General features: G+C 38.6%; 1 long non-coding RNA gene across 10 annotated transcripts in view; it reads left to right on the top strand.

Moving 5' to 3' along the window:
* Positions 1-24533, top strand: part of LOC110598018 (uncharacterized) — a 153938-nt gene that overhangs the window by 91014 nt on the left and 38391 nt on the right. For 3 of the 10 annotated variants that reach the window (XR_013438098.1, XR_013438102.1, XR_013438096.1), the window contains 2 exons: positions 10201-10735; positions 11059-11244. The exons of the other annotated variants lie outside the window; for them this stretch is intronic. This is a non-coding gene — a long non-coding RNA (uncharacterized LOC110598018). The remainder of the gene's footprint in view (positions 1-10200; positions 10736-11058; positions 11245-24533) is intronic. 10 annotated transcript variants of the gene reach the window in all.

Genomic DNA, 24533 nt, shown 5'->3' with positions numbered 1-24533 from the left:
TTTTGTGTGCTGCTGATCAAAGAGGTGTCACATGCAACAGAGGACACATTGGCCAGAGAGGAAGGACACTCAGCTGAGGAAATCCCACTTTTTGTATTTGTTCAAGCTGAAGGACACCCCACTTCCAGAGAAAAGTGGACCTGGAATATGTGAACAGGGCTAAAGATGTTCTCTATAAGAACCGATTCAAGTCCTTGCATACCTAGTCAGGCTGAGAACCCAAAGTTTGCATAGAGTTTTGTTCATTTTGGTTTATATTAGAAGATTATTACTAACCATAGAGAAGCATAACAATCTACAAAACGACAGCTCTGCTTATGGAGAGAAAACTTCTATCACTCTTTCCCTCCTATTCAAATCCTGGAATCTCACACCACATTTTCAAAGTATGTTGATTTTTTTTCTAGTAAAGTTGATGCCCTGATTAGGCCATGTTTATTTTTAATTTTCATTTTTTCAGAATGAGTCAGAATAGCCTGACCATATTCTATATTTTCTTCATTCCTGGTTTTAAGTTTTCTCCTGGTAGTAACCTAGTTTTCCCTATCATATGTTAAATACTGATCACTTGGGGTTTAAAAAATTATTATTGGGATTCATATCATTGAAAACTATCTATAAGCTTTTGGTGGCATGGAGTACAACATATGTCATTAGAAAAAATCATATCCCATGACCCCCAGAAAATGCCCAACTCTAGCTTCCTCCTTAGATTACTCATCTTTGTATCACTGTGACAAAATACCCAAGAGAAATTATCTTAGAGGAGGAAGGTTTGTTTTGGTTCACAGTTTCAGCTATTTCAGTCCCTGGTCCCTTGACTCTTTTGAGTATGGCCCTGTGGTAAGTAGAGTATCATAAAGGAGAGGGCATGGTGGACAGAGCTGCTTATCTCCTGGCAGCCTAGAAGCAGAAAGAGAGGAGAGAGGCAGGGGATGGGGGAAGGAGAGAAGACTGGACCAGAGGGTATGCTCTCAAGAATCTACTTCTTCCAACTAATCCCTCCATCTCCTAAGTTCCCACCACCACCCCAAAACCCATTAAATTATGAGTCTACCAGTGGGTTAATCCAGATGTGGGTTAGTGAGGTCAGATCCATCATCATCAAATCACCTTCCAAAAGCCAAACCTCTCAACACTGCTGCCCAGGGGACCAAGTCTTCAACAATAAATGGGGGACATTTCAGATCCAAACTGTAACACTCCTTTTAAGGATATCAGAACCTGTTGGTTGATGGTGGAAGAAAGGGTTGAAACTGTGGAGAACTGCTGATACCTAATGTGATAGCATCCTCTGAAACTGTGCCCTTGTGAAGTCTGCAAGAACTGAAACTGAGTAGTTAGGGAAGATGGTCAAACCTAGATGGCTAGGTTCCATCTCTACAAAGTCTAGGTAAAGATCTCTCCTCTGCCTTTGCCTGCGATGTCAGAGGTATGATGTGGCCTAAGATTCTGGGAGGAGGCTGGGCTTGTCTTCTCTAGGTTGTCCAGCTGGAGGGTGGTCATACCTTAAAACCATGAAGAGTTTAGGCTTTAAAATTTTCAGTTATGTTATGAGAGAAATGAAGAAAAAACTCTAGAGTGACCTGCTGAAGACTATATTGTGCATTCATAAATGAATATTAAGTGTCTATTATGTGCCACGATACAATGTGCTGGTGTGGCATGATCCAAATTATATTTGGTGTTGCTCCCAGTTTCTGGCACAGAGCTTCTAAGACTTTGGGAATTGTCTGAGTGAGAACAGTGTCATTCATATGTTAGTGAAGTGACTGAAAAGGGGTAGACTTAGATAGTTCAGCAGAACCAACACCTAATTAGACAGATAGAGCTGCCCCTCTGCACTCCACCTCCGTCTCTGGTACAGGAGACCGAGTTCAATCACCCATCATTGAGTAAATCGTGCCTACATAATGAAGTATAACTCTGAAAAGATGAAGTTAGTGAGCACATGATACACAGAGGGGGCTCTGGGGTCTCATGCCACTTATACTTTGCCCTATAAACCTCTTCCATTTGGCTATTATTTAAATTTTATTTTTTAGTTGTAGATGGACACAATACCTTTATTTTATTTATTTATTTTTAAGTGGTGCTGAGAATCGAACCCAGTGCCTCACGTGTGAGGCAAGCACTCTGCCACTGAACCACAACCTCAGCCCCAGGCTATTATTGATTGTATCATTTATAACAAAACCTTATTGGAAAGTAGGAACCTTTTCTGAATTCTGTGAGTCATACTAGCAAATTTTGAACCTAATAGGGGGATTCCTCCAATTTGTGGTAGACTGAGCAGAAAAATACAGCCATCCTGGGGACTCTGTATGCTGCTGGTATCTAATGTGATAGCATCCTCTGAAACTGTGCCCTTAATTTGTAGAGTCTGCAGGAACTGAGTGGTTGGAATGCACACCGAATTGAATTGTTGGCCAATTTAATTGCTGTTAGCAAATTAGATAATTGGTTGATATTCAAATGATGTAGCTGGGGTAGAATGTTGAAGAGAAGTGGAGAAGTTTCTGCTTTCAAAATTTACAGGTATCTTGATGAGTTTTTTGTTGTGATTCAGCACTATGCCACATATCAGCCAATCACCCATCCAGATCTGGTCTTCAGGGACTGAGCCTTATGAATCACATCAGTGGGCACCATGCTTTCTGTCTCAAGTTGGGTGTGAATGTCTGGCAGCAAGTTGAAGAGAAGGAGGTAAGGGCAGGCAGGGTGTTACTCCCTTCTTAAGAGACAAACTTGGGCTATATCTACTTTCAAGGCAATTTGTACAAAATAACTTTCTTCTCCACATGGTGGTAACTTCTTCTCCTTGTGTCCTTGGGCCAAGGTATGATAAAAGTGCTTCAGCTTCTAACCCTGGGTGAATGTGCAAACTCATATGGTTCTATTCTATGTACACACTTGTTAAAAAATTCCTTAGTAAATAAAACTTCTTTGAATTACCCTGAGCATTCCATCTCATAGGGACCCTGCCCAATACAAGCCCTGTGTATTCGTATGCTGGATTACATTTGCCAAGTATGTTGATTTTTCTTTTAGTAAAGTGGATGCCAGGCTGCTGTTCAGCTGCTTAAGAAGGTCACCTCTAGTTGGCAGTGAAAAAAATCATACCATAGAATAGAATGCTTATCTTCGTATTTCTTCTGGCAGGAGAGTGTACATTCGATGAGGTGCAGAGAAGGGGAGCTGGGCCATCAGTTCTGTTTTATAGCACTCAGACATTTAGAATTGTTCTTTCGGTTGCCAAAATGTGCCTCTTACCCATTATGATTCTGGCATTAATTCTATATTCCAGGCTTTGAAGATGCATTAATGGTCTGGGTTTATACCAGAATGATACATGCTGATGAGAGGTTGATAAATGTCATGAAAAGCCATTGTTATTTTCTGTTTTATTGGTGAGATGGAACAGGATAGCAACACTTGAAAGTTTAGTAGTTGTCCCTGAAACATGATTTCCTTTCATGATAAACATTTTAGTGGTAGAGAGCCCAGAAACAGGCTCTGAAGAGAGAACAGAATGTGTGCTTTTACTGTTTACTTCAGAGAAGTTCTGCCATGGTGAACCCTACCATGAAGTTTGTATTTATTAATGATCTTTTCATCTGTGCTCCACATGAGCACTTGCATTGGAATCTATAAAAGGTCAGTTTTTTTTGAAGGATGAGTTTCTTGTGAAAAGACATAAACTTATAGATTGGCTGCCTTTCATAGGAGTGACTTTAACCCTCCTTCCTCCTTATTTTTCTTTCTAATGTCATTACTGAACAATAAATTAGGATGGCCAGACAGAATGATCAAAGCTGGTTTTTATCTGCCAATAACCCATTGATCTGTGGATAATGGGGAGTGTTTTTTTTTAGAAGGTGGCACATGTTATATCTCAGGAGACTTAGTCGGAGATCATGTTCATCCTTCAGAGATTAAAATAATTTCAAAGGCAATCTGCCTCATGAGGAAACTGACGTCCCAAGATACTAAAAGACTTGTCCAGGAACATAGCTATGTTTGTCAGGGTTACCATCACAAAGTACTACCAACCATGTGGCTTAAACAGCAGAAATTGGCTGTCTCATAGTTCTGGAGGCTGTAAGTCCAAAATCAAGGTGTTGGCAGTGTTGGTTTCTCCTGAGAGTGACTGGGCAGGGATTTGTTCCAGGACTGCCTCTCTGACTAGCTGAAGGCCTCTTCACCCTGTGTCTGTTTCATCACCTTCCCTCTATGCTTGCTTATATCCACAATTCCTCTTCCCTATTCCCCCCACCCCTGTGACACTAGAGATTGAACCCAGGGCCTCCTGCATGCACTCTACACTGAACTACCTCCCCAGCCCCAGACTTCCTCTTGTCATAGGACATCAGTTCATTAGGGCCCACCTTAATGAACTCATTTTAACTCGGTTACCTCTAAAAGTGCCCTGTCTTCAAATAAAGTCACATTCAGAGGTCCTGGGAGTTAGGACTTCAACACATGAATTTTATGGGGGACACTATTCAACCCACAGCATCCTCTGTCTAAAGACTGAATAGGATTTGTGTCCTCTGATGCCATCATTAGTAGTTCTTTTCCTATTACACTACTTTTAATATTTTTATTTCCCATCCCTTCAGAGAACATCATTCTTTTTTGTACTGGGATAACATATGTAGTTGCAATCTGGAGTTATCACAGATACCTCATAAAATTCAGTTTAAGGGGAATGTAAGGACAGAGTAAATTTAGGGGAGTAATAAGCCTTATTAATATAGTCTGAAAATATTCATCTTGGGGGTAAACAAACTTTTTATTATTACGGGGCTGATGTTGTCGAACCTTTGGAGATAGGATTCTCCAAGACATCTTTCATGAGTTTATATTATTAAATTGTGCGATTTGTGAGTTATTTTCCCCTTTGACTTGAGTCTCTTTACCCCTAGGAAAACAGGTTCCCAGGAAAGCAAGCTTTTCTTTTCAGATGTCCTGAGGAGGCTTGGATAGAACCATTGCCAAACTAGGTATTTAATTCTCCTAAAATCATTTTACCAGTTTAGGGATGCTTAAAGCAAATAAGTTTAGGTAGCAGCCAAATTGGTGCCAGATATCTTAGGGACACATTTGCATGTTGGTGGAAAGTACTTTTGTCATGTTGTATCAGGTGGACTTTTTAGGAAGGTAGATAGATCGAAACAAGACTAATATGTTTTTAGTTCATGAACCATGTCATTGAGATTAGTGTGGCTCACATCAACCAAAATTGCTTTGATGAAGTGTTGGAACAGAAGAGAAACAATAGCGGGTTAAAGTCTCCAACTGTGAGTCCATTTGTCCTATTCTCCTAAGATGCTTAATTTGAAGGAGAGTAACCTGATGATGAGAGAAATAATATGGTTAGTACAAAGGCACAGTGCACAGCCCTCCTAGACCAAAGTGCTTTTACCCTGGACAGCAGCTGTGATGAAGAACCATCTGGCCACACTCACTGGGAACACACTGAGGTTTGATCACAACCTAAACCATGGCGCAGAATATGTTTCTTGGCAACCAAAATGGGTATTGAGTAGGTTTTGGGGTGCACCATTGCACTCTTCCTCACTAACAGAGTTTTAAAAGTTTGTGTCTTGGGTCATCAGACTTAACATATGCTAAAGAAAAAAAAGCAGTGTTCAAACAAATTTGGAAAATGCCTCATCTTCCATTCCTCTCTTAGAAACTCACCAGAAAAATTGGAGCATTAAAGATTTCACTATGTCTGGCAATGAAGATGCCATTTAACTTTGATCAGGTGCTTCCAAAAGTTTTCTGATCACTGCCCCATTTGTTCCCTGAAAACCTGAAAGTTGTAAACAACGTATTTTGAGAAATCCGGCTTAAAATTTGCAGAAGCTTAAGAGAGATGTACATTAAAAAGGAATTTAGATCCAATTCACAGATGATCACACAGGAGATCTACAGGGTTCTGGTTGACTGACAATCCTTATCATCTGCCACAAAACATCAAAACGTTCCTTGTGGCTATTAGCAGGGGTGGAATCCTCAACTGGGCTGGCCAGGCTTTTTATGGGCTAGGATCTTTCCTGATGGTGGGGTGTGTGGAGACTGTATGAGGATGTGTGTGTTTGATCTGGAAAAGTGAGTGACTTAAAACAAATACAACAACAACAAAAACTGCATTGGGCCAACAAGCAGAAGGCGTGGTGTGATCTGGGCCTTTATCACAGATTTGTGATATGACACTCAGCAGCTGTGGACCTCCTCTAGCTCCTGCACAACCCCATCCCTCTGTCACATGTAGTCCTTTAGTCCCAACAAGGCCTCTCTCTGTATTGGGGACCTCAGCAAATACTGTCTGGAGGTGAAGAACAGGAGGAAGATGTTGTCATGCTGATGACATAATGTCTACACTACTGGGGTCACCTCCAAGAACCATGGTACAAAGGACTGCGTGGTTCCCGCAGGAGGTGTGGATGACTGCCGTGCAGCACATGGTGCCTGGGCCAAGCAGGACATTGGATGCTCCTACCATAAAGAGCCTTTGCTTTTTAACAACATGAACTACTGTGAGCTGACTTAAGGGAAAAAAGACATTTTGGGGGGAAGATATTTAAACAAGATGGACTTTAAAGAATGCAAACATCCAAGTTTTCAGAAGGTTCAGAAGCATGACAATTTAAGGGATCTGACTTAAAAACTCAGTGTCTGTGTGTTTTAACTGTAATTATTGAAAAAGAGAGTTGATAGCTAAGTTTGGGATCAAATGTCCACTGCATATCCACTTAACTATGGCATAACTAGCAGCTACCTCTCTCATCTCTCTATTAAAATCCTGATTTGTTCAAGGCAACAGCTTGACCTCAGGGAAAACAGATCCCTTCTCCTGTTTTAGGGGCCAACTCTGATAGGCAGCACCAGTCGTAGTAACCCCATTTCTCTTTTCAGTAACTAACCATGTGACCTAGTTTAATGTAGAAGTTGGCTGACTTTAATTCTAGGAAAGTTTTTATTTTCTTATAAAAAGGAACAAATTTACCTGGTGAGACTTTCTCTTTGCTTTTCCTTTTTTTCTTTGGAATGCAGATATGATGTGTGGTGGTACAGGAGCCGTCTTGTGACCATGATGTGACAAACATGAGATGAAAGCTGTATGTCAGGAAAGGAGGCCATGAATGAGAAAAACCCAAAGTCATGCCCAAGTATGGTTGGGCTGCCATACTAACACTGTACTGCGTACCTTCTCTGTTTGTTCTTTTTTTTTTTTTTTTGGTACTATGGATATAGCCCAGAGGCACTTACCACAGACTCATATCCCTAGCCCCTTTTATTTTGAATCGGGGTCTCACTAAGTTTCTTAGGACCTTACTTAGTTGCTGGGGCTGACCTTGAACTTGGAATCCTCCTACCTCAACCTCCCAAGTCACTGGGATTACAGGTGTGCACCACCACGACCAGCTCTGGCTCCTGCTTCTTCTTCTTTTGTCTGTTTGTATATTTCACATTTCATAAAAGTCACTCATTTCAAGTGTACAATTCAATGATTTTTAGTAATTTCATTGAGTGGTGCAACAATCGCAATAAATCAGTTTTAAGACACTTTTCATTCCTCCACCAAGATTTCTGTTTTTTAAAAAAAAATTTTTATTTGAGAAAAATGAAAACCTATTTGTTGAAATCACAGTATATTTTAATAAGTCGTTGTTACTGGTTTTACTTATAATCAAAGTGTTTATAAATGAAAAAAAATTATGCAGTAAGTTCATGGTGCCAGGAACCAATGGAATCAGAGTGATTTTCAGATCTTTAATGGGAGAGAGGAAGAGGGAATGACTCATGAAATAGTGAGATATTCAAAAGTGTGTGCTACAGCCACCTAGGAGCCTTGAATTCTCACTGCTGCAGATCACCGAGAAACTCTGTGCCAGTACAAGCCTGTTAATTAATTCTATTTATTAATTCTACTGATTTTTATGGATCCTTCATTTTATGCTAGATAATTTTCTAGGTGCTGAGCATAGACTGGCGTGACTTTGGAAGGCCTGGTGTGACTTTGCCCTTTATCATAGATTTGCGATGTGACGCTTGGCAAGTGCTGTGCTCCACGAGTCAGTGTGGGTGCTCCTACACAGCGCCCATCCCTCCGAAGACGCTGGTTCTCCTTAAGTAAACATTCTAGAAAGGAAAGTAAACAATAAACATACAAATGAAATGAACAATATGTGTTTATATAGTGAAAAACTATTAAAAATACCAAAAAGCGTGTTGTGCTAGAGAATTAAGGGAGGCTGTTATCACAGGAGGCCTAAGAAAGGGATGTTTGAGATGAGTCTTGAGTTGCAAAAGGAAACCAACTGAGCAAGACCTGAGGGCCAGCCCCTCAGGAGGGAACGGCCAGTCCAGGGGCCCCAGGGTGGGAGTGGGAGACACTGGCCTGCTGGAGACAGAGTGGTGTGTGGTCGTGTGTCCTGCATGGTGACTTGGAAGGCTACCCATGCTTATCTCGCTGACACTGTGCCAGCGACTCAGCTCACTGACCTCTTGACACATCTCCAGGCTGCTGGCTGGGCTATGTGTTCCACAGGGCAGGCTTTCCTGCCATCTGCTGTAGGCTGTCAGAGGATGGGATCTCTGGGGTTCACTTTGTGCAGTGAATTCTCAGTCCAGAGTGACTGATCCCTTCTTTCCTCTCCCCTTGGGAATGGCTCCATTGTTCCCAGCCAATGCTCCCCAGGGGACTGGCTTTCTCTGGTCCTGTCAGGGCTGGCTTCCTTCCGATTAGGATCAGCCCTATTCTAGAAAGGACTGGCAGAGCGTTCATCTGGCACATAGCTGCTTTCAGACCACACAATAGTCACCTACTCAAGTCACAGCTGCCACGTTGGACGTGCCTCATGCTGAGAACCACCCATGGAGAGAACAAGGCAGAGTCAGGGTGCCTGTGGGGCGTCTGGCTGCGGCTCACAGCCTGCTGCAGCTGGTCATACCCCAAATCATCTTCAAGTGGTACTTATCAGTGAAGCAGTCACATGCCACCACAAGGCCAGAAGCGCCCTCAGAGTTGACCCTGTCTTGCATTCCTCCTGTGTCTGGTGTTGTCCAGAACAAAAGGGTTGGAACACCAGGATCCCCTCTTCTAGCAGGGTGCCTGCTAAACCAGATGTCCACTCAGCTACAGTAGAAAACAGAATTCTCATTTCTCTTACACTTGACCTTAACAGCAGTTGTAAACACTGTCTATCTTTGGGCAATTAGATTTCCTGTGTGATTGGTGAGACCTTAGGAATCTGACTGTTGGCCTTAGCAGGGTAAAGTTGCCTAAAGAGCTCAACTCATCACTTCAAAGCTCTGGGTTCGGTCCTCTAGGACCCCGCACACAAAAACACAAAATATTGAAATTGGCAGGGACCTTGGTGATTAACAGTTCTCCTCTTATCTATGGAAAATTTCTTAAAAAAAAAAAAAGAAAAAATGACCTGAACCAACGTTAATGATGGCACTATAGTAAAGAATCTTTGGGACACACCTGGGTCTTTCATGGACGTTTGAGCTTTGTGTTGTAATGTGCTCCTTGACTTAGGGACAACAACAACAAAAAGTTCCTATTGTGCCCATTGGAGTTGTCTGTGCCTCTGTCTGGATTATTCTTGCTATCATATGTAGTAGGCATTTTTCCCCCCTCTTTTCATAGACAAGGAAAAGGATACTGGGAAGGGTAAATCTATTTAGCTAGTAAATGGCAATACTGGACCCACACTTAGATCTTTTGACTTTTAAGCAATAGCATTTCCAAGTCCATCTCCATTTTCATCCTCTGGGCGTTGATGGCATAGCAGAGATTAACCATGATTTAGGCAGGACAGGATATGCACAAGCCCTGAAGAGTCACTGTCCATTCCTGAAGCAGATATACTGGGTTGCCAGGAGCTCTAAACAAAGAATTCTGATTTTTAGTGACACATCTTCTTCACTCCTGTGTCCTGCCAATCCATGCCTCCTTCTAGCAGTGCCTGTAACAGAAACAGGGGCCTGATGGCTACTACCATGACTTGGAACTGACCCATCTCAGTTGCAGCGTCCCCTTATATCAAATATCACCTCTCAGACTTACTGTGGCACTTAAAAGGCCAGGATGTTCCAATCAACTGACTAGGTCTGAATCTTGGATCCACAACTTCTTCTGAGCAACCTGAGATCTATCACCTCACCTCCCTGTTTCAGGTTTTTCATCTGTAACATGGAGCTAGTAATAGAACCTTCCCGTGGTGATGAAGATTAAATGAGGACTTCTGAAGGACCAGAACAGTGAGTGCTCAGAACAGTGAACCGTCAGTGCCAGTCATTGCTACATTTGCTCTTGATCCAGCTCCAGGAGTTCAGTCGCAGATCTGAATTCTCCCCAACAGCACAAACAGAATGAGATCCTCATCCCTGACAGTGGGCTTTCTGGGGTAAGATGTATCCAGAAGACACAATTTTCCTCCTAATTCCAGGCACTGATGTATTCTGGGTCCTGTGTTCCGAGGATTACCGTCATTTTCTGCCAGCATCACTCTCTCCACAGTAAAAAGAACTTTAGTTCACCCGCCTGAAAAGCCCAGGCTCACCTGGAGGTTATGATTAAGTATTTAGTGGAGAAGTCAGAGCCTCTTATGTAACTTGAAGTGTGTAAAGGAGCAATGATAAAACCGCTGCCCTGAACTTTTCCAAAGCACCATCAATCTCTCCATGTTAGGAGTTTCCAGTCGTTGCCAAGGTATCGTTTGTCCTCTTGTTTTTGTCTGAAGTCAGACTAGAAAAAAGTTGATGAACCCCCCTCTTGTTAGATTGTATATTTGCCGTTAAAGGCTATAAAAACACGACAATTCCAAATCACTCTAGTCATCTAAAATAAAAGCCATGTTTGTTTTGTGGTTTCTCCGCAATATTCTGATTTAAATTGATCACTTCCTAGAGTTTGCCTATTTCCTCATTCAGAGCTGGTCCTCCCTCCCTCCCCCTTGGCTTTCTGTTTCCATCTCTCTCTCTCTCTCTCTCTCTCTCTCTTTCTCTCTGTTTTTTTTTTTTTTTAATATTTAGATCATCTCTCTAGTGACCTTTCAGTGGCTTAACATTTTGTCGCAATGCACAAGTGAAGCTGGAAAACCGCACCAAGTGACAAACTGTGAAGTAACAGCTCAGCCTTCACAGAGTGGATATGCTCTGTGCTATTTCTGGCCAGAGCAGATGTGGCCTTGATGGACAGTGGGGAACGGCCTCTCGCAGGTAAAAATAAATTTAAAAGATTAAAACCAAAATGATGCAAATCCTTCAGCCAGCACACTTATAATAGAACTGGGAGTCATGTAGAAGGACTGAACTTGGAATCCATCAGGATCCTACCTGGTGGGCTTAGTCTAGAAGACTCCAGCAATGAGCCGTTTGGCTTCAGGTTAGTCTCTATGACTTAAAATATATATTTTTAATCAACAACAGAAGAATAAAATAATAAAACCGTATATGCATCATGCAGTTTGAACAATCCTAACATTTTGATGGATTCATACCTGACATAGTTGAAGTTCTTTGTAGATTTCCCCTAAATACCATTTCCCTTTCTCACACCCCAAAGATAAACACTATTTTGAATTTTCATACTTTCTGTAAACACATGCATCTGTCCATAACATGTGCTATCGTTTTGCATATTTTAAAACTTTAGATCAATGAGAGTACACTATACATATTATTCTACAACTGGCTACTTTTGAATTTCATATTGTGTTCCAGCAGTTTAGCTTTTGGTTCATTCATTTGAACTGCTTTGTGGTATAATGCTTCATAATCAGACTACTATATGTTTATCTATTCTCCAGATGATGAACACTTGAATCACTTCTAATTTTATGCTATCATAAACAATGCTTCAATGAGTATTCTTGTGCATCTTCTTGTCCTCTTCTCTAAGACAGTGGGGTTTTTAAAATTATTTTTTTTCAAAATGTTTTGTCTATACCCAAATTAAAAGGTATACTTTACATGGAAACCCAGCCTATGTATATGCTACACTTATGTGTGTTTGTATGTGTGCAAAAGTATATGGAACATAAGTTTCTCATAATAATACCGTTATCTTCTATTTAGTTTTAATCCAGTTTAAGCTAGTCTATTTTCTGCACCCAGGAAATGCCAGTTGCAATTTACCAAAGTGATTGTATAATCCAATGAAGCATCTCCACTGACAATCTGAAAAAACATTGATCTGGGATACATGCATAGATAGGGACTTACTGGGTCATAGATTGTGCCCATTATTGTCAAACGGGTAAGTTTGTCTTTGTGGGTTCATCTTATTGGAATATCTAAATGGATATTTGTATTTAGCTAGTGTTCTGTGTATTTCTAGAAGATGTCTTTTCAGTCTATTTAGTGTGCCATACAACTGGAAATGGAAGTCGTATTTTAAGGTTTCTGGGCTTCAGTTTTTCATCTGTCACAAGAAGTCATACACACAACACACACACACACACACACACACACACACACACACACACAGGCACGCACGCACACACCAGCCTCTTAAGAATTTTGCAATCTAGATTTTCAGTGTGGATAGCCAGAGAAATAAAAAGTTGTGCTCCATTTGTGTACAATGAGTCAAAATGCATTCTGCTGTCATGCATAACTAATTAGAATAATAATAATAATAATAATAATAAAAGAATTTTGCAATCTAGTTTTTCTGCAGCCCCCAGGTCATAGGGCGAACCTCAGGGTCTGTCACAGTGTGTGTGAGTTAGAAAAGAGGGAAGGAACTGGAGTGAGTAGATGGAGTTCTGGGCCTTACACTCCCACCCCTACACAAGGATCCCAATTTTAATCTTATTGGTCTATTATATTTCCATTAGATTTAATTGGCAACAAAGGTTGCACATCTTGAAAATATTCTTAAACTATGGGTGTAGAGGTTCTTTGAGCTCTTTCCAGATCTAAACTTGACTAAAAATAACCTTTGAGTCTCTGGATCATTTAAAATTGTATCCAAAGTTAAAGAGGCTAGAGCTGAGGGAGTAGGGTTTCCTGAGCTGGAGTTGGGCAAACAGTGTTGGCCAATACGCCTGAGAGTGAACCTATTCTTCCTGCCATTGCAGGAGCTGACTTGGATAGGACATTTTTTAGAGTCCCACAGGACAAATTGGGAGCACTCTTGGGCCAGGGCCCATACTTTGAGGACAGCCATTTTTAATCCCATCGTATGGGATTTATCTTCAGGACGTTGCCTTAATAAAAGTATTTTGTTTTCATTGTGCTGCTTATTCTGTGAATAAGGACTTTAAATAAATTTTCCTAAAATCCATTTCTGCCCAACAAACTGTTCCACATGCTCATGATGAAGCTCATTTTCTCAGCAGGGTGCTCAGACAGTTAAACCATTATATTCACAGAGATGAAATTTTATTATCGGTTTAATGAAAATCTTCAGCTCCTCCTGGGTTTATTTTTGCTTTCCCATATATAGCAGGAACATAAAAACAAGAAGGAAAAAAAAAAAAAAACCTGGGTAGTAACTTGATAGTCAAGTGAATTAGGGGTGGGCATGTGTTAATTAATTTATATAAAATCATAGCCCGCTCTCCTATTACCCTGCCTTCTCCACCTCCCTTGGGCCTGGATTTCAGCCTCCTCCCAGACTCTGGTTCTTCCCTTCAATTTGTCCTGCTTGTATTTCATCTTCTTAATCACTGTTTTCATCACACCACTCCCCTGCTCAGAAACCCTCAAGGGATCGTCATTTCCCTCCACATCAAATCTAAACTCAGAGGCCTGATTTCAGGGCTTCTCCCAATCTGTTCTTTCCTTACACCTCCAGCTTTATTTTCTTGCCAGATACGCTTCTGGTTCTCATGGGTTTGTAGATGATATGGAATTTTTGTACACCAAAAAAATAAAATAAAATCGGTGTCATTTTTCTTAGGCACAGTTCAGCCCAGTTGCCACAAACAAGAGCACACACACACATCAACAGTCATTACCTCCCCCACAGGTCATGTGATGTGGTTCTCTGGGGGCTGGGCTGGACACAGGCAGTGTATGCACCTCTCTATCTCTTAGGCTGTTCGTGAAAGGTGACTTTCTGGAGCTGTTTGTGAAAAGCTCTGCCATTTTGATAAGTCAGGCAGAATGCAAATGGCATGCAGGCAAGTAAGAGAGACAATGAAATATCAAGCCAGGAAAGCTGGCTTCAAAACTTGTAAAGAGGTGCACCTGTACCAGGGAAGACTCAGCTGATCACAAAGTTCTGGGAAAAAAAAAAATACTGCTGCAGGGGTAGGTAAATGACATTCAGGAGAAGGCTTATTATGTCTTGGAAGGGGGTTTTCTCTGTGAAGGTAGATCATTTTCAAATTTTGTTTATTGTCATGTATATATGTAAATAATGTTATTTTTTTTTCTCTTTTTCAGTAAGTTTTGGCTCATCCACTTAATAGAACTGTATGATTTGGGAAAAATTTCTTCAAGGTATTAATAGCATATAGTACTTAGAATTGTTCTGAGAACTAAATGACATAGTATATTTAAAGAGCATAGAACTTGTTCAAGACAAAAATATTAGTTGTTATTTCTGTCATCATAGTTATTCTAAGTATGCATAAGCTGCTCTTCATTTGGGCAGCTGCTAAAATTCTGCTTTCTCTCCAAATATCTTCAAGTCAACTCAACTCAATAAGCAGTTAGTGATCACTCAGTATATGCCAGGCACAAATACACAAATACAACAAATACAACAAATACCACAAATACAACACTGACCTTGCCATTGAGCAGTTTATCTTCTAGCAGGGAAGGCAAACCCACAAATTAATCGCAGTCATGTACCACCTAACAATCTAAGGACATTTTGGTCAATAATGTCAGATCCATATTTGGTAGTGGTTTCATAAGATTATAATAGAGCTGATCATATTTTTGTGTCTTGTTCAATTTCTTTTATCAGTGTTTTACAGTTTTCACTGTAGAGATCTTTCATTTCTTTGGATCAATTTATTCCCGGTATTTTATTTTATTTTATTTTTTTGTGGGACTGTTGTAAATGAGATTGCTTTCTTGATTTATTTTTCAGATAATTGGCCATTTGCCTATTTAAACTGATTTTTTGAATGTTGATTTTGTGGCCTGTAACTTTACTGAATTCATGTATTAGTTCTAATAGATTGATGAAGTTTTGGGGTTTTCTTTCTATATGATCATGTCATCTGAAAATCAATGACAACTGTGCTTCCTCATCTTCCACTTGAATTACTTCCTTTCTTTTTTTTTTTTTTTTTTTTTTTTTGGCAGATTGCTCTGGTTAGGACATTCCATACTATATTGAATGAAAGTGCTGAAAGTGGAATTCCTTGTCTTAATCTGAATTTTAGAGAGAAAGCTTTCAGCTTTTCCCCATTCAGTAATGATGTTAGCTGTGGGATTCTTATATATCACATTCATTTTAATGTTGAGGTATGTTCCTTCAATTCATTCAGAGTTTTTATCATAACAGGATATTGAATTTTATCATGTTTTTCTGGTCTAATGAGATGATCGTATGGTTTTGTTTTTCTTAATGTTGATATGGTGTACCACATGGATTTGTATAAGTTGAGTCATCTTTGCATCCTTGGGAGAAATCCCTTTTGATCATAGTGAATAACTTTTGGGCGGGGCAGGGGGAGCTACCAGGGATTGAATTCAGGGACACTTTACCACTGAGCCCCATCCCGGCCCTATTTTGTGTTTTATTTAGAGACAGGGTCTCACTGAGTTGCTTAGTGCCTCACTTTTGCTGAAGCTGGCCTTGAACTTGCAATCCTCCTGTCTCAGCCTGTGAGTAACTTTTTAAAAATGTGCTGTTGGACTCAGTGTGCTAGTATTTTGTTGAAAAATTTTGCAACTATTTTCATCAGTGATATTGGCCTGTAGGGTTATCTTTTATTGCGTCCTTGTCTGATTTTGGTGTCAGGGTAATGCTAGTCTTATGAAATAGATTTGGAATAATTTCCTTCTCCTCAATGTTTTAGAATGATTTTTAAAAGGATAGATTTTAGTTCTTTAAATTTAAATTTTTCGGTAAAATTCAACAGTCAAACCATCTGGTTGGAATTTTATTTGTTACTGATTCAGTCTTGTTTCTCATTATTGGTGTTTTTGGATTTTCTGTTTCTTCATGATTCAGTTTTAGTAAGGTATGTATATGTTCTGAAATTTGTACATTTTTTCTAAGTTATCAAATTTGTTGGCATATAGCTGTTCATATTGTCTCTAGTGATCCTCTGTGTTTCTGTTGTGTCTCCTTTTTTGTTTCTGATTGTTTTTGAGGTTTTTTCTCTCTATTTTTGTTTAGTTAATCTAACAGTTTATCAATTTTGTTTATTTTTTTAAAACTCAATTTTATTGATGTTTTGTGTTATTTTTAGTCTATTTCATTTATTTCTATGCTGATTTTTCTTATTTCTTTTCTTCTACTAATTTTGTGTTTGGTTTGTTCTTGATTTTCTCCTTCTTTGAAGTGCAGTGATAGGTTGTTTAAGATCTTTCTGCTTTTTCAGTGGATGTGGATTTTTGCTATAAACTTCCCTCTCGGTACTGCTTTTGCTTTATCTCAAAAGTTTTGGTATGTCATGATTCTGTTTTTATTTATTTCAAGAGGTTTTTAAATTCTCCTCAATTTCTTCATTGATTCATTGGGTGCTCAGGAATATGTTGTTTGTTTTCTATGTATTTGTATAACTTCCAAAGTCTTTCTTTTATTGATTTCTTATTTTATTGCATTGTGGTCAAGAAAAGATATTTAATATGACTTAGGTTTTTAGAATTTGTTGAAATCAGTATGTTGAAGAGATACATTTACTCCTGAGTTTGTTGTAGCACTATTCACAGTAGTCAAGAAATGAAAACAAACGTAGTTAGTATCTATTAACTGATGAATGGATAAAGGAAGTGTGGTAGGTGGTAGGTATACACAATGGAATACTATTTAGCTAAAAAAAGGAATTTAATTTTTTTATTTGCAACAGCATAAAGTGGAAATGGAGGTTGTTACGTCAAGTGAAATAAGATAGGAATAGAAAAACAGATACCATACAATCTTATTCATACATGGAATTAAAAAAAAATTTGATCTCACAGAAGTCAAGGGTAGAATGGTAATTACCATGAAGCTAGGGAGAGTACCTGAAAGAGAGAGATGGGGTAAAGTTGGTCAAAGGGTACTAAGTTATAGTTAGGAAAAATTAAATTCTGGTGTTTTATTCTATAGTTGGTAATGATAGACAATGACATTGTACTGTATATTTTCTAAAAACTTGAAAGGGTTTTGAATGTATTTACCACAAAGAATGGTGTTTAAGGAGATCATAGATTTGAGCATTACACAATGTATACATGTACTGAAGCCTAACATGGCACTCTATAAATAGTGTGGGCAATTTTTATATGTCAAAAAATGAATTCGTGCTGGGGGTGATTGTGCATCCCTGTAATCTCAGCTATTCGGGTTGCTAAGGTGGGAAAATCATGAGTTCAAGGCCAGCCTGTGCAACATACCGAGACACTGTCTCAAATTAATTAATTAATAGATTATAATGGAGCCTAGTAGTTCCTATCAGCTGCTGAGGACATAGGCATTGTAACACCATCATTGTGCAATGTATTGCCTATGTGTTTCTGGCAATGTAAAACCTACTATGCTGCCAGTTATATAAGACACAGCACATGTGGTTATGTATAGTAGTATTACTGGATAGTAAATGACTTTGTTAATAGTTTATGTATTTTCTATATTACACATTCTATCATTGCTTTAGAGCATACTCCTACTTATAAAAATAAGTTTACTATAAATATGATATGCTGTGTAACTCTGGCAGCAGCCTCATAAATCTGGTGTTTACCAGGTCTCTGGATTGCATCATTTTCTTTTGTTTGATTTAACTCGTCTTGTTCATTGTGGCTCCAGGAGATACACACACACACACACACACACACACACACACACACACACACACACACCACTAGCCTAGGAATGAGGTAGGCAGGCTGAATTATTTAGGTTTGTCAAGGTACCTCTGTGATGTTCTCATGATGAAATCATCCAGTGATACATTTCTCAGCATTGTCAAGTGACATGGGGAACAAGGACTGATGCACAGAAATTTTTGAGAGTTTCTAAGGATAAGAAATACTGTTTCTATGATTAAACTCACTCCACGAAGGAAGAGGAGTGGAGGCACCACAGAAGTCCTCTGTCAGAGGCTTCTAAAGACTCACAAGGGCTGTTGCAATGTAGGAATGAAGTATTGCTATGTGGCAAAGCATGGATGGTCCTTGAAAACAATATGCCAAGAAAAGAAGGCAGTCATGAAAGACCAGATGTTGCATTATTTCATTTATTTGAAAGACCTAGAACAGGCAAATCTATTCATATAGTAGATTAGTATTATGTAGGAGTTGGGGGTATTGGGAGAAGGAATAGGAAGTGACTGCTGTTGAGCATGGGGTTACTTTTGGGGAGTGATAGAAATGTTCTAAAATTAGATGCTGATGCTGTCTGAGCACATCTGTGAATATATTTAAAATTGTTGAGTCATTTACTTTGAAAGGGTGGATTTTATGAGATGTGAATTTTATCTCAATAAAACTGTCATTTAAAACATTATTTGTTGCATTTAGTTGTTACATCTCTTCAACCTCCTTGGAATAATTATTTAATCTTTCTTGATTTTATTGACCTTGATTCTTTTGAAAATTACAGGCCACTTCTTTTGTGGATTGTTCATCAGGTTTTTGGTGTTTCCTCATGGTTAGATTCAGGTTATATATATTGACCAAAAATATCACAGATGAAGTACTGTGTTCTCATTGTATCTTATAGAGTGGTACACAATTTTAGTTTGTCCAGTTACTGGTTAACTCAACTAAGATACTGTATATCAGGTTTCTCTTTTTTAAAGTTATTCTTTTTCCCTTTGAAATCATTTTAATTTTGTGAAAAGTTACATTGAGACTGTATAAATATCTCATTCTTTATCAAATACTTACTTATCTGTTTATATCAGAATGAACCCAGACTTTCACATCTAAATGTCATGCTATGATGTATTATTAAAGTCATTTTGCTGTTCAAATTATCCCAGATTTGGCTAGTAGGAACCCCTTCAAACTGGCTTCTGTGTCTTTGTGGTACATCCCTTTCATTCTCTGAGCACTTCCTTACTCTCTGTTACAAGAAGATACTCTAATTTCATCTGTACTTTGTCTGCCCAGCCCTATAACCAGTTATTTTTACAAGAAACTCAGCTTCTTTTTAATGGAGAATGATATTTAGAAACCAAGATTTGATTTCTAAGGTATGCTCACTGGTCTTTGGGTGTTTCCAGTTCCCTCCTCGTGGACTAAGCTGGAGAATAGACGAATGTTTATGTGTATATACATGCACACATTATGTCTGTGATTCTCTACATTGTCTGTCTATTGTCCACACATCCACCCAATAAACAATCCAGTTTTTTCCTTTCTATGTTTATAATTCCCTTTTCTGAGAGCAAGAAATTTGATTTCCATTATCCTCAAGATAGTTATTTATATGACCACACCTTTATATAAACTCATCTTCCATCCATTCTCACACGACTCAAGTTCCAGCACATGCTACTCCTTCTTGGACCTATCTAACGGTTTCTGAGCCGAATTGATCAAAAAGGAAAGGAGGTAGGAGGAAAACAAGGAGAAAGCCATTTTTCTTTTGACTTATAATTCAGAGAAATATGCTAACAGGTTTTCTAATATTGACTTGTCCTTGAATTTTTGCTATATGGTGTCTTTTGGTTTCTCTATTTTTTAAAAAGATTTTTTGATAAGCTAATTTATTTTGCTGACATAAAAAAGCTTTGGAATGCTAGAGATTTTCTTAGACATTCCTTTAATTTTATTCTCTTTGATTTCCATGGGAGGAATACAAGGCTTTCTCCTGACTTCTTGGCATTTTTTTAAGTGTCTTTGATTTTTGAAATGCCATAAGAAAGAAGGCTATATTTTCAGTTGTGGAAATTATTGATATGATTCAGAAGCATGACATATAAGATACCTACTTTCAGTGGTAAAGTCTGACTCTTGGAAAATCATATTTATATAACTTAATGAGTTTTTTCATAGAAACAGAAAAGAGATTTCTAATATTTCCTGGGATTTCATAAAGAACACATGAAAGGAAACCAAATAGCATTTGTTCTTTCAGTATTGGACAGAAACAACCTTAAAGAATAATTCATAAATAACCAATAACAATCCCATTATCATTCAACTCCTTCACATCTAGCCTAACCCAACTGAATTTCTTTGAGTCCTTAAGAAAGTTAATTGAAGAGATAAATCTGTTCTGGAAAGCATTTATATTTTAAAAAGAGGTAGAATTTGAGAAAGTACCATGTAGATATATATCATTCTATAAATCATGATTATCATTAGTGACCTAAAACTTAGAGCAAGTCATATAGTTAAATAATGTCCATAGTTTTACACTTGAGAACAGCCCTTGTCCTCTCACTTGATCATTGCTACACTTTCTTAGGGTCTTTGGGCTTTTCAACTTGATCACTCCTGAATTTTTTTTCTACCAGTTCTAAAAGCACAGTAAAAATGATAGCTAGAGGAAAAATGCTGATACTTTTTGGTTGCAAGGCTTACATGTATTGTAACATAACCAGTTTGTTATTGGGGAACTGTGACCTCCAGTGAATTGCATGCTTCAATTATATCAGTATCCCTGGTACTGAGAGGGGTGGGGGGAAATAACCCAATTTTAAAAATAAAGAACTCTGAAAACAAAGAACAAATAGCATTTTGGAAACATGTTTGTTCATGTAGGTCACATTCATTGCAGGTCTGCATCAATCAGAGCCTGTGATTAGAATAGCCATTCATTAATTCATTCATTCAACAAATATTTATTGAAATCCTTCCATGTGCTGGACACTGTGCTAGTTAAGTGTGTTAGTAAGAAAGGCAAACATGGTCTTTGCTGACAAATGCTTAACTGGCTTTCCAGGAGGAAAAATTCTGATTTTTAGTATTTTTCAATTTCCGTGGTATAAATACTCCCATTGTACCCAATTTCAAGCCATCAATGTTCTGCAGAATGAGAAGAAGTGGAGACAATCAGGAGTTGCAAGTCAATGTGAGCTGGCTCCAACACACCACTGGCTCTTGATGTCCAAGAGCTTATGGTCAAGTTGGGGAGCTATATACTTAAAATTACTTTAATAAATTATAACTTCAAATTGTGATGGGGCTGTGAAACAGGGGCCTGTGGCATTATGATGGAGTGTAGAAACAGGACTACACACTAGATTGTGGAAATGTTGGAAGTATTCCCTGGGCAACTGATATCTAAGATGAGAACTTAAAGTATAAAAGGAGATTACCAGATGAAGGAATAACATTTTGGACAGATGTTAGGGCTCATGAAAAGGCTCTGTGGTAGGAGGGAAGTTGGTGAATTTCAAGAAAATTAAAGGGTTTGTAGCTGAAATGTGACAGGAAGAGGAACATACAAGTTTGAAGACAAAAAATATGAACCATCTGTGGTTTATCAACTATGATAAAATAGAGATTTTTATCCTAAATACAGGGGTTGTCCATTGAAGAACTTTAAGCCTTAGAGTAAAATGATGAAAATTGCACTTTTAAAAGGTTGTTCTAGCTACAACATGGAGAGGGAGTTTCAGTTGACCTGGGTGGCAAGCTGGGAGGGAAACAGCAGTGTCTTACATAGTCTATGTACAAGATGCCTATAAATTAGACTAGGGTCTTGGCAATAAAAATGGAGAGAAGCAGAGAAATTACAGAGATATTTTTGACTTCAAATTGATTTAATAGGGGCTAGTATTTAAGGTATTACCCAATCTGTCTGAGTTTTGCACAACTGGTTGGATTGGGGTACCAGAAAGTATGAGAACATCATTATGTGTGAGGCAGGTCATAAATATTGGAATCTTGGGCTTTGTTATGGTTTGGATGTGAGGTGTCCCCCAAAAGCTATGTGTGAAACAATGCAAGAAGGTTTAGAGGAGAAATGATTGGACTATGAGAGCTTTAACCTAACCAGTGAATCAATCCCCTGACAGGATTAACTGAGGGTAACTGGAGGTAGGTAGGTTATGGCTGGAGGAGGTGGGTCATTGGGGTATATATTTTGTATCTAGGGATGGAGTCTCTCTCTCTCTCTCTCTGCTTTCTGAGCATCATGTGAGCCACTTTCCTCCACCACACTTTTCCACCATGATGTTCAGCCTCACCTCAAGCCCCAAGGAATGGAGCCAGCTGCCTATGAATTGAGACCTTTAAAATTGTGAGCCCCCAATAACCACTTTTTCTCCTCTAAAATTGTTCTGGTCAGATCTTTTCATCACAACAGTGAAAAAGCTGACTAAAACAGGCTTGATGAGTTGGACACATCTTTGAGACATCCAAGTGGATATATGGGTCTAGAACTCAGAATAGAAGTCTGGTCTAGAGTATACATTTTGAAGTGATTTACATGCAGATGTGGTTTGAACCACCTGTGTCATGTGTCATGCTCTTCAGACAGCAGACATCTTTCTGCACATACCCAGTGGGTTAACTGTTGTTGTTTTTCCCTGAAAGGTCTTTTTCATCTGTATAGGGGCATAGTAAATGCCTGCTTCCACAATGTTTGGAGAATATAGAATATGTTTTATTTCTTTCTAAATTTGTTTTATGAGCTCCTTTTCCTTAAAGATTTCTTTATACTTTAATAGGCAATGTACTAAATGAAATAGTGCATGTAAAGTAGTTGGCACATAAAATTATGTATTATCTAGCATGTAAAGGATAAATATAGCATATAAATGGTGCACGATTAGAACTAAAAAATGGTGACTGTTATCATTATCATCATCTTCCTCTTTTGATCTCAATTTCCTAATTTTACTATGAATAGGCTTCCATTAACAATGCATTGAAAAGAAATGTGTGACATATATGACAAATTTCTAAGATTCATACTTAGGGTGTGTGTGTATGCATGTGTAAGGGTATAGAGAAGTCAAGAATGGTCTGAAAGGATTCATGCTAGATCTGATAAGGTTATTCCAGAAAGATGTTCATTTAGAGGGAGTTAGGCAACAGAGCAGCATGTTTTTGCTGAAAGTTTGTACAGTTTGAATTTTCATGAGTGTGTATTCCTTTCATCATTTTTTAAAAAAAGAATTCACATGGCACAAGTTGAACAAGCATAGCTCATACATGGTGCCGGTCAAATAGTGTCACCCAGAGCATAGTGTATCCAAGGCAATTATTGTAAGAGAATCAGATACATGAATCATTGCAGACAAAATCACTGCTAAATGATTATTAAATTGTTTTCCTGGTTAAAAGTGACTTAAACTGTTGATAGAAGATCAAACAGAATTAAGACACTAGATATGTATTTCCATTGCTACAAAACAAACCACTCAAATGAATGGCTCAAAAAATAACATATATTTTACTCATAGGTTTGTATTTTGATAGAGACATGGTAGGGCCATTTTTTTAGATATGAAAATGGAAATTTTATTCTGAATATCAATGTTGCTTTGCAATTTTTAGTGATCACCTTAGTTTAAAATGTAGACAAAAATGAGTCAGTCATAAAAGACTGGCACAACATTGTACAGTTTGGCATTTTCTTTTTTTAATTATTTTTTTATTTATATATGACAGCAGAATGCATTATATTTCTTATTACACATATACAGCAAAATTTTTCATATCTCTGGTTGTATACAAAGTATCTTGACACCAATTTGTGTCTTCATACATGTACTTTGGATAATGATGTCCATCCCATTTCACCATCATTGCTAACCCCTGCCCCCTCCGTTCCCCTCCCACCCCTCTGCCCTATCTAGAGTTCGTCTATTCCTCCCATGTTCCCCCTCCCCACCCCACTAGTTTCTGCATTCTACTTGACATCACTGGAGTGACTAGAAGGCTGAAGCAGGGAATCATCTGCAACCAACACTCAAGTGTCTGAAGGTTGATGCTGGCTGTTGGCTGGGACCACCTAGTGGTGGCCCTTCCATGTGGCTGCTTGTCTTTCTCACAACATGATAGCTGAGTTTCAATGGTGAGTGTCCCAAGAGAGAACCAGGTGGAAGTTCTACCAACTTTCAAGACCTAATCTTAGAAGACACCAAGCATTACTTCTTTCACATTCTGATAGTGTAGTCACAAAGCATTCCCCAGTTTCAGGGAGAGAGAAAAGGACTCTACTTCTTGGTTGACGAGTAACAAGTTCTCCAAGTGGGGAGGCCAAGAGGAGAGGGCCCTGTGGAATCAGAAATATTAATGTGGTCATTTTTTGGAAAATATAAACTGCCACAATAAGTCCTTTCCTTTCTGATGTTATCCATGCGCCAGATCTGAAGTGAAAATTTGGAAAATTAGCCAGATTTTCTGTTTCCATAGCCAGACATGAGAAATACAACTTCACTTTTATTCCACAATCACATGCATGAATTGTGAGAGTTGTAATT

The sequence above is a fragment of the Ictidomys tridecemlineatus genome, chromosome 4 (assembly GCF_052094955.1).
Source record: "Ictidomys tridecemlineatus isolate mIctTri1 chromosome 4, mIctTri1.hap1, whole genome shotgun sequence".
NCBI lineage: Eukaryota > Metazoa > Chordata > Mammalia > Rodentia > Sciuridae > Ictidomys > Ictidomys tridecemlineatus.
Note: the sequence above shows the minus strand (reverse complement) of the source record. Positions and strands in the feature narration are given on the sequence as shown.